This window comes from Seriola dumerili, unplaced genomic scaffold (assembly GCF_002260705.1).
Source record: "Seriola dumerili isolate Sdu_G_001 unplaced genomic scaffold, Sdu_1.0 BDQW01000044.1, whole genome shotgun sequence".
Lineage (NCBI taxonomy): Eukaryota > Metazoa > Chordata > Actinopteri > Carangiformes > Carangidae > Seriola > Seriola dumerili.
In genome coordinates this window covers 1,250,654-1,258,520 of record NW_019174299.1, presented here as the reverse complement: position 1 = coordinate 1,258,520, position 7,867 = coordinate 1,250,654, and positions in this window count along the sequence as shown.

Genomic DNA, 7,867 nt, shown 5'->3' with positions numbered 1-7,867 from the left:
AACATGGTGGTAAAGGAACCTTTAAAGGCATTCGATCAGCACACATTATCTGTGACTACTAATAGTTCACCCGATTAAGGAAGCTTATGTGACTCTATTAATAATAAGAAGCTAAAACTAATGTGGAAACTGTCTCATGTACATAAGCTTCCTATGGCACATTTAATCTTGTATAATGATATTCTTAGGAAGTTTTCTTTGGTCGGAAAGATAAAGAGATTGCAGTAGGTGAGACGGCACACTACTCGACTGAGAAATCTCTCTGACTCACATCCTTCTTTACAGATTTGGTTGACCCTCCTTATTTGCCATCACCTTTTAGTAATAGTATAAAATGATTATTTATAATTTCCATAAAAACTTGCTGTGTTTGTTTATTTTTTATTTCAAAGGGAAGTAATGTATGTACTTTATATAGCCATTGTGCTTCTTGACTCCTTTATCCCTTTGGAAAATAAAGCTGAAAATTACATCTCAGATGGATTATAGATTAGTATCAGTGTCTGACTGTCCAACTTGGGCGGTAACGTGTCAGGATTGTGGCAAAGTCCCGACAACAATCGCTCATCCGGGGGATTTTGAAAACCTAGCTGAAGGTGTAATTAATCTACTATATGAACAGTGTAGTCAATAATGATGTCTACGTTTCATTTATTCATATCACTGGCATCCGTTGTCTCCAACTGTGCACTATCAAGATTCATATGTACCCAGGTTTATTGTACAGCAGCTGTATTTACTTATTAATCCACCCTCAGGGAGTGAGAGGGGATGAAGCAATTAAATAAACAGCTGTAATAGTTGACTGTAATATACTGATACCTGTATACACACGCCTGCGTGTACTTCATAAATGAAGAACAATGACTTCCATGTAGAGTAGCTTCATTTCTACAAGGGCAAGATAATTCCTGATAGATTGCGTGGTTCTCAATGGTAAAAATTGTTACCACCAATATACATAAACCAACAGGCTAATATTGTAATGAGAGGTGTGGTTAACCCCTCAACCTGCCCAGAGTGATAAACATCTTAAAAAAAAAAAAAGAAACAATTCCTGAAATATACTATGAAAACTTAATAAAAAGTACATCAGCCCCAAAGAGTGGGTACAGACAAAATAATATATCACATACAGTGCATCAAAAAATATATCAAATACATTAGAAGATTCTTGTAAATGTAAACATTAGATAGATACACAATCATTATGCACTGTGATTGAGAGTAAATAAAAAATAGTAAGCAAGTGCATTAATCTATAAATTGGCGAAACACTTGATCAAGTTTAATAGATAAATGGCTAAAATAGTATTTTAAGTAAGTATTGTATAAATGGTTGAAATAGCTAAATGTAATGGATAAATGGCTCAAATTGTTCACTAGAATAGATGGATAAATAGTTGAAATAACCATCCATCCAGCAGCAGTAGTACTAATGCAAACTTGATCAAACCAACCTAAACACTGACAGTTCAACTGTATGAAAAAAACAATATCTTTATGTTTCCTTTCATTTAACGTCCAACTTTTTAAAATATATTTTTGATATATTTGATACGTTATCGTTTGCATCTTTTCATCAGTGGTTATCAATGATCTAATCAAATCATCATATTAGCAGGTAGAACTGTCCTCTGTCCTCAAGATATTAGATTCACCTATTTTTGTCATGACATTCATACTATTTCATCAGAGCTACTGTAACTTTTAATAAAAAGTAAGCCTTGCTTTTCCTTTTGCAGTCTCTTTCAAACTTGCACCTTTTATAAAAATCAAACTTTTCTTTAACAGCACAGTAAAATGTGAATGTGACAAAGACGAAATAACATCTCTAAAGCCTGGCTGAGAACAGTCATTTCGACAGGGCATGGTAAAAGTAGAACGCTTTCATCGGCAAAGTGATTAATCACATCACATAAGGCATCTGTCCACTATGTAATATAGCTTGCCACATGACCTTTCGACTTTGATGTAGAATGATAATTGCCTCTGCCTCATCTCCTTAGTAGGTTATGACACAGATGACATTTATTGACTACTCACCCTTGTACCTAAGTATTTTACAAGAAGTGTGCTAAAGGCAGTGCAGATGAGGAACATCTGTGAAAGAGAGGCTGCTGTTGTTATACGGATTATGGATTTGTAATATCCATTTTGGTGATCGAAGCTGCTATTTAAAACCTAATTAAATTGTTTCTTTAACTAGGGAATCAATTCTAATAAAATAGATAGGAGGCATGTGAGAAACAAACGTGAATGGTTTTGTTACGGCTGTGACAACGACAGGATCACATGTGAGAGCTGCTAAAAGACTATATGAATGGTTTCCCACTGTTTAGTATTAGGGCTTACTTTAGTATGCTTCCTTCCTTTCTTTTTTTTTATATCACCAAGGCTTGTTTCCCATGTGCGTTTGTGGGAGGAAATTCAAATGGACAATAGCTATAAAAATGCAAATTCTGACACAATGCTATCAGACCATTTTATGTCTGTTTATCTCCACTAATGTCCATTAGCATTTAAAGCCTTTATTTGTTGCGTCCTCCAACCTAACTGCAATAAAAAAAAGTCTTCTCAGTGGTGTGCCTGTCATCTTGTGTTGAGATCTCCTTCAAATCTAAAGGTGGCTTTCTGTGGTGAACCCACAAACCTTTCACTCCTTTGATAGTGAACAAGCTCTCTGTTGCATCCTCTCCCCCTCGTTGAGCCTGAGAGAATTTGCCCTGTCAGAAACAATAACTTTTCTTTCAAGGCAGAGACAGTTTTATTTTTTCAACATTGCCATCGCACAAGGTGGTTGTTTCCATTTGCCACCCCCGTGTTTCCTTTCATTCCAGTACTCATCATAGATGGATCAAATTGCTGAATCAGGAAAGTCAGACTTCTCTAACATCCTTGCCAACACAGATTGATTTTTTTTTTTTGCTGTCACCTTGTCCAACTCTAATACTCTTTTTGAGTTCTGTAAAAAATAAAAAATATAAAGAGCTCACACTGTAGGTTCAGAGAGGAACATGAAGTCATTATTCCCCCGCAAATCAGATGATCATCAGCTGGTCTCCCTGAACACCAACCACACTCATTTACATAACAGACTGATGAGCCCCTGCTTCATGAATCTGTTGCTACTGCCGCTCAGATCTGCTGTCACTGACCACCACAAGCTCAATGCACCACCCACGGATGGATTACAGAGCAGGCCTATCGAGCGCAGGCACAGGAGGCCAAGGGTCCAGGCCACAGCCTCTGTACGAGGTGACTGCTAACATTTGTTGTTTGTTTTGCTAATGAAGAGCCACAAAATAATCACAAAGATCCTCAAAACAAATACAAAGAGGCAAAAACCGACAACACAAAGACTCAAAATGGCTACAAAGATATGCAAAACAATGACAAGAGAAAAAACGACCACAGAGACACAAAATGACAGAGACATAAATGTCAGCAAACTGTTACAAAGACTTGCAAAACCACTGCAAGTACATGCAAAAAATGTGAAACAACCCCAAAGAGATTACTACTGACCACAAAGAGACACAAAGTGAACAGGAGAGATATAAAATGAGCACAAAGACCAACCACAAAGAGACAAAAAAATCACTGCAAAGTGATTCAAAACAACCACAAACATAAATACAACAAACAAAATGACCACAAACAGTTGAAAAAGACAACAATAAGGCACCAAACTACTACAAAAGATGCCACATGACCACAAAGAGAAATAGCACAACTAAAGAGAGACAAAAAATATCTACAGAGACGTAAAAAACCACTACGGACAGAGATGCAAAATTGGTAGGATGGTTCATAACCAACAACTATAGTCTCAAATAATATTTTCAGTTTAGGCTGTTGTGTCTTTTAACCGCTATTTTTGCTATTAGTTGGCAAGTGGCTGCCATGCATTGGAGGCTAAAAACACATCACCCACCACCCCAGTCTTCACCTACGTGTTATTCAATTGCAGATAGTGCTGCAGCCAATTCCTGAAAATTGCTTGTTGCTGCTGGTAACTGCTGTTCACCTCCAACAATCCAAGCCTGTGAATGAAACTGTGTTTTAAGTTCATCATTATAACAGGCATGAAGATGGTGCTGTGAATGAAGTCAGTTCAATCAGGATCATGTATTTGTGGTGAGATGTGATGAGAATGCAATTTGTTAGACATCAAAACATGGATTATCTTTTTGATGACACTGAACACATGAAGATATGCACTTGGCCAAGGCACCATCGGGAGAATTTAACCAAAAGTGTTAATCAGCTATAGTCCCTGTTAGTGTTGCTCCTTGGTAAATTTACAGTTCGATTCATTTACCCAGCGCCTTAATTTGTAGACGCATTTAAAAAAAAAAACCCTGCCGTCTAAGAGTAAATCATGTCAAATATTGAGCTTACTCTAGAATATGTCAGTGGGATTTGTAGCTAGCGGCTCTGAGCTATACACACCACTGAAATACATCCCTCTAAAGATTGATGGCTGGTCTAACTACACTACATGCTGAAATCTGTGTTTTATACAGTCACAGTTTTTTTTTGCATTAGATAACTTTTTAAAGAAGCTCCTACTTACCTACACAGGATTACAGATACAGAGCAAAAGCTAGCAAGAGGGTAGTGAGTTTATGTTTTAATCTTGTGAGCTGCTATTCAGTTTTATAACATTATTAAAATTTGAGACTACAAAATAAGACAATGGCTGCTATGAAAAACACATCAAAAGACATTTTCCTCAGCAGTAACTCCCATTGTTTCAAATGGCTTCCTAGAGTGTGTGGTTGTGATTCAAACATTTTATAGATGCCAATAAATAAATCTAAACCACAGTGCAGGATCTATCTAAATTAAAAATTAAAAATCATTAAGCCATGGGAAGTTATCATTCAAATTGGGGATGGGGCCTCATGGTAGTTCAGGCAGGAAAGGAAGTAATTTTATAGACACATGTTCCATATATTCTCTAAACACGGATGCTCACGACCTTTGTCTCATAATAGGCAATCCATATAAACACATGAGCAGAAAAACAACACCGAGCTCTGCATCCTCGCCGCTACTCTACATTGCTGCGAATAAATGGTTAAAACCTTGATGTGAGTGTCCTGACTGCATGAGGGTAAATCTGTGTATGAAGGTAAAATTATATAATCCCCTGGAAACTACACTAACTTTTCAAGATGTAGATTAACTGAGTCAGCCCCCTTTGTGGAGCTAATCTCAAAGTGATAATGTCCTCTTCCTAAATGTGTCAGATAGTCCATCGGGTCAGACAGGCTGGCTGCTCCTGTTCGCAGCTTGTCAATCAGGAAACTGAGGCAGGTTGGGCTGTCAGTCACAAGCGTGGCCCTGCAGTACGGCATAATTGAATTAGCTCCAGTCACTCTGTGAAGGTTAATTGATGGGGAAAACTTGGCTGGGCACGGCGGGAGTAATTGACAAAGATAAGGATAGCTGTCTTATCTCAGATTTTTGTCAGCATATGCGAACTTTATCATTTCTCCAAACATTCGATATTGATAAAAGTATAAACATAAAGAAGTTCACACCGAGCAGCCTGGTTAAATCTGCCTGAATAGCGAGTTTCCGTAAGTTTTTGTCACACTGATGCACAGTACTTTTGCTCGACATGTCATGAGTCAGCAGCTAGAGACACTGCTGGAAGATGCTTTTGGCTTGGAGGCAAAAATAACGTGCCGAGCTGATGGTCAGTTGATGGCCTGGAAAATTGCATTTAAACCTTCAGGTGTTATTCCAACTTGTATCTTACTATCAAACGTCCAGAATTAAATTAAACTCCACTTTGCTCCCTTCCCTTTGATAAATGCTCTCTGTAGCCCAGTTGCATCCTGTAGAGCTTAACTGCAAGGTTTTGTTAGAGAATAGCTTCTTATGTGTACAGTGCAAAGAGATCACGGCAATGATGTTCCGAAAGAGCTGTTGAAGGCTGAGGTGTTTTTTGCTAACGATTGTGCAGGGCAGCTTTAACTCTCCTGCAGGGTTTCACCGATGCATCTGTTTCCATCAGTGCAGTGTGATTCCATGCCATTCTCCATGGCTTATCATCTTTATAAGAGGTGTCACCCAAAGTAGAGCTTTTAGTTTGTAATGAGATTTTTTGTTCTCGTCTAAGCTTGAATCGTACTAGGCCATGAGCCTGCTGAAGGACTCTTGATACACTGAAGAACAATGGAGTGAGATATTGGGAATTTACAAGAGATGGCAGGGCAGTAAGTCATTTAAAGTTTTACAAAGTATGACACCTGAGTGGAATACCAAGTAGTAAGTGGACTGAATGTAACTTGAGAATACACCAAGAGGCTGTTTTAAATTCAGGATGCCTGTGCATATCTGTATCAGCTCAACCTTTGCACTCAAGGCCTTAATTATCCAAAAAGGATCTGTTATTTGACATTTAGCACTAATGTATGATCAGCATTAACTGAGATTAGCCCACACTTCAGCAATACTTATTATCCTGATGCTAATTTGCAGTTTATTAGCAGTGACCAGTGCTAATTGGCAGCAGTAAGATGTTATTTGTCTTTATTAATCTCTGCAAAATTTAAATAAATGCAGGGTGTTAGATTAAAAGGGTAAAATAACAAAAATAACGGATTATCTGTATTCTTTTATAGTTTTAACTTCAACAGTTATGGTAATGTAAGAGGCTTCAAACGTGAGTTACCTGTGATGGGTTATGTGTCCTGTTTTATACAGAAAAGAAGCAGACAGGAGATGTTAGTTGTGTTCGTGCAGCAGGCTGCTCACTCTTTATTGAACAGAGTTAATCTCTTTTTAAAGCTGCAATGATTGGTCAATTAATCGTTTTATCAATTAGTGAATCAAAAGAAAACTAATTGGCAACTATTATGATTCACGATTAAACATCTAAGTAGTTTTTTTAAGTAAAAAATCCAAACATTCTATTAATAGTTTGGGCTCTAGGAAATTAAATGAGATTTTTAATTGTTTTCTGCTGTTATAGAGGCCTTATTATAGGATTATAAACATAATCGTTAGTTGCAGCATTATTGTTTTGTCTCTTTCATTTGACAGTTTTTTATTTATTTATTATTGTTCACAATAATCTTTCATTTAACAAATTTCACCTTCCATAGTGCTCTTCGTTGTCTATTTATCATGAAACATAACTAAATATAATAATATATTATGTCTTCTTATAGGTTTTTCTGCTGAGTTTCATAAAACAAAGCAGTGAAATGTCCTTATTGAGTGATTATTGATACACTAACCACATAGTGTAGTAACTCAAACATCTTTTTTGTTGCATTTACGCAAGCTTAAGCAAGTGTTGTGTTGCAAAAAAGAGATGTCAGGGAACTACAGTGACATTAAATAAAAATACTGACAGTAAAGGCCTTGATTCTGTCTCATTGTTTACACACAAGCGCTAGAAGGAAGTTTTTAACCTGACTAAATGCGCAGTTCCCTGCATCAAATGTCTTTAAGGCCGTTAAAAATAAGTTATGATGAGATAGCAGAAATGGATGACCAACCATCGAGTGCGGCATCACCTTGCAGCCAGTCTGCATCACACTTGCGCTTCTCTTTGTAGTATTTTTTTCTCTTTTGGTTGCTATAGACTCTGTTGACCCTCAGATACATGACCCTGGTAACCTTAAATGTCTCCTTTGTCTCGTTTCTCTCGTCCTTTCCTCTTTGATTCTACATATCTTATCTATATGGGGTGACTGCATGCGGGTCTATAGCAGTAACAAGCTAATTTAGTTTATTTAGCCTACAGTTTAATACACAGTGGTCGCATTTACAATAGGTCACTGCTGTAGAGAGTGTATGCACATATACCACTACATGTATACATTACATGTACCACTACAAC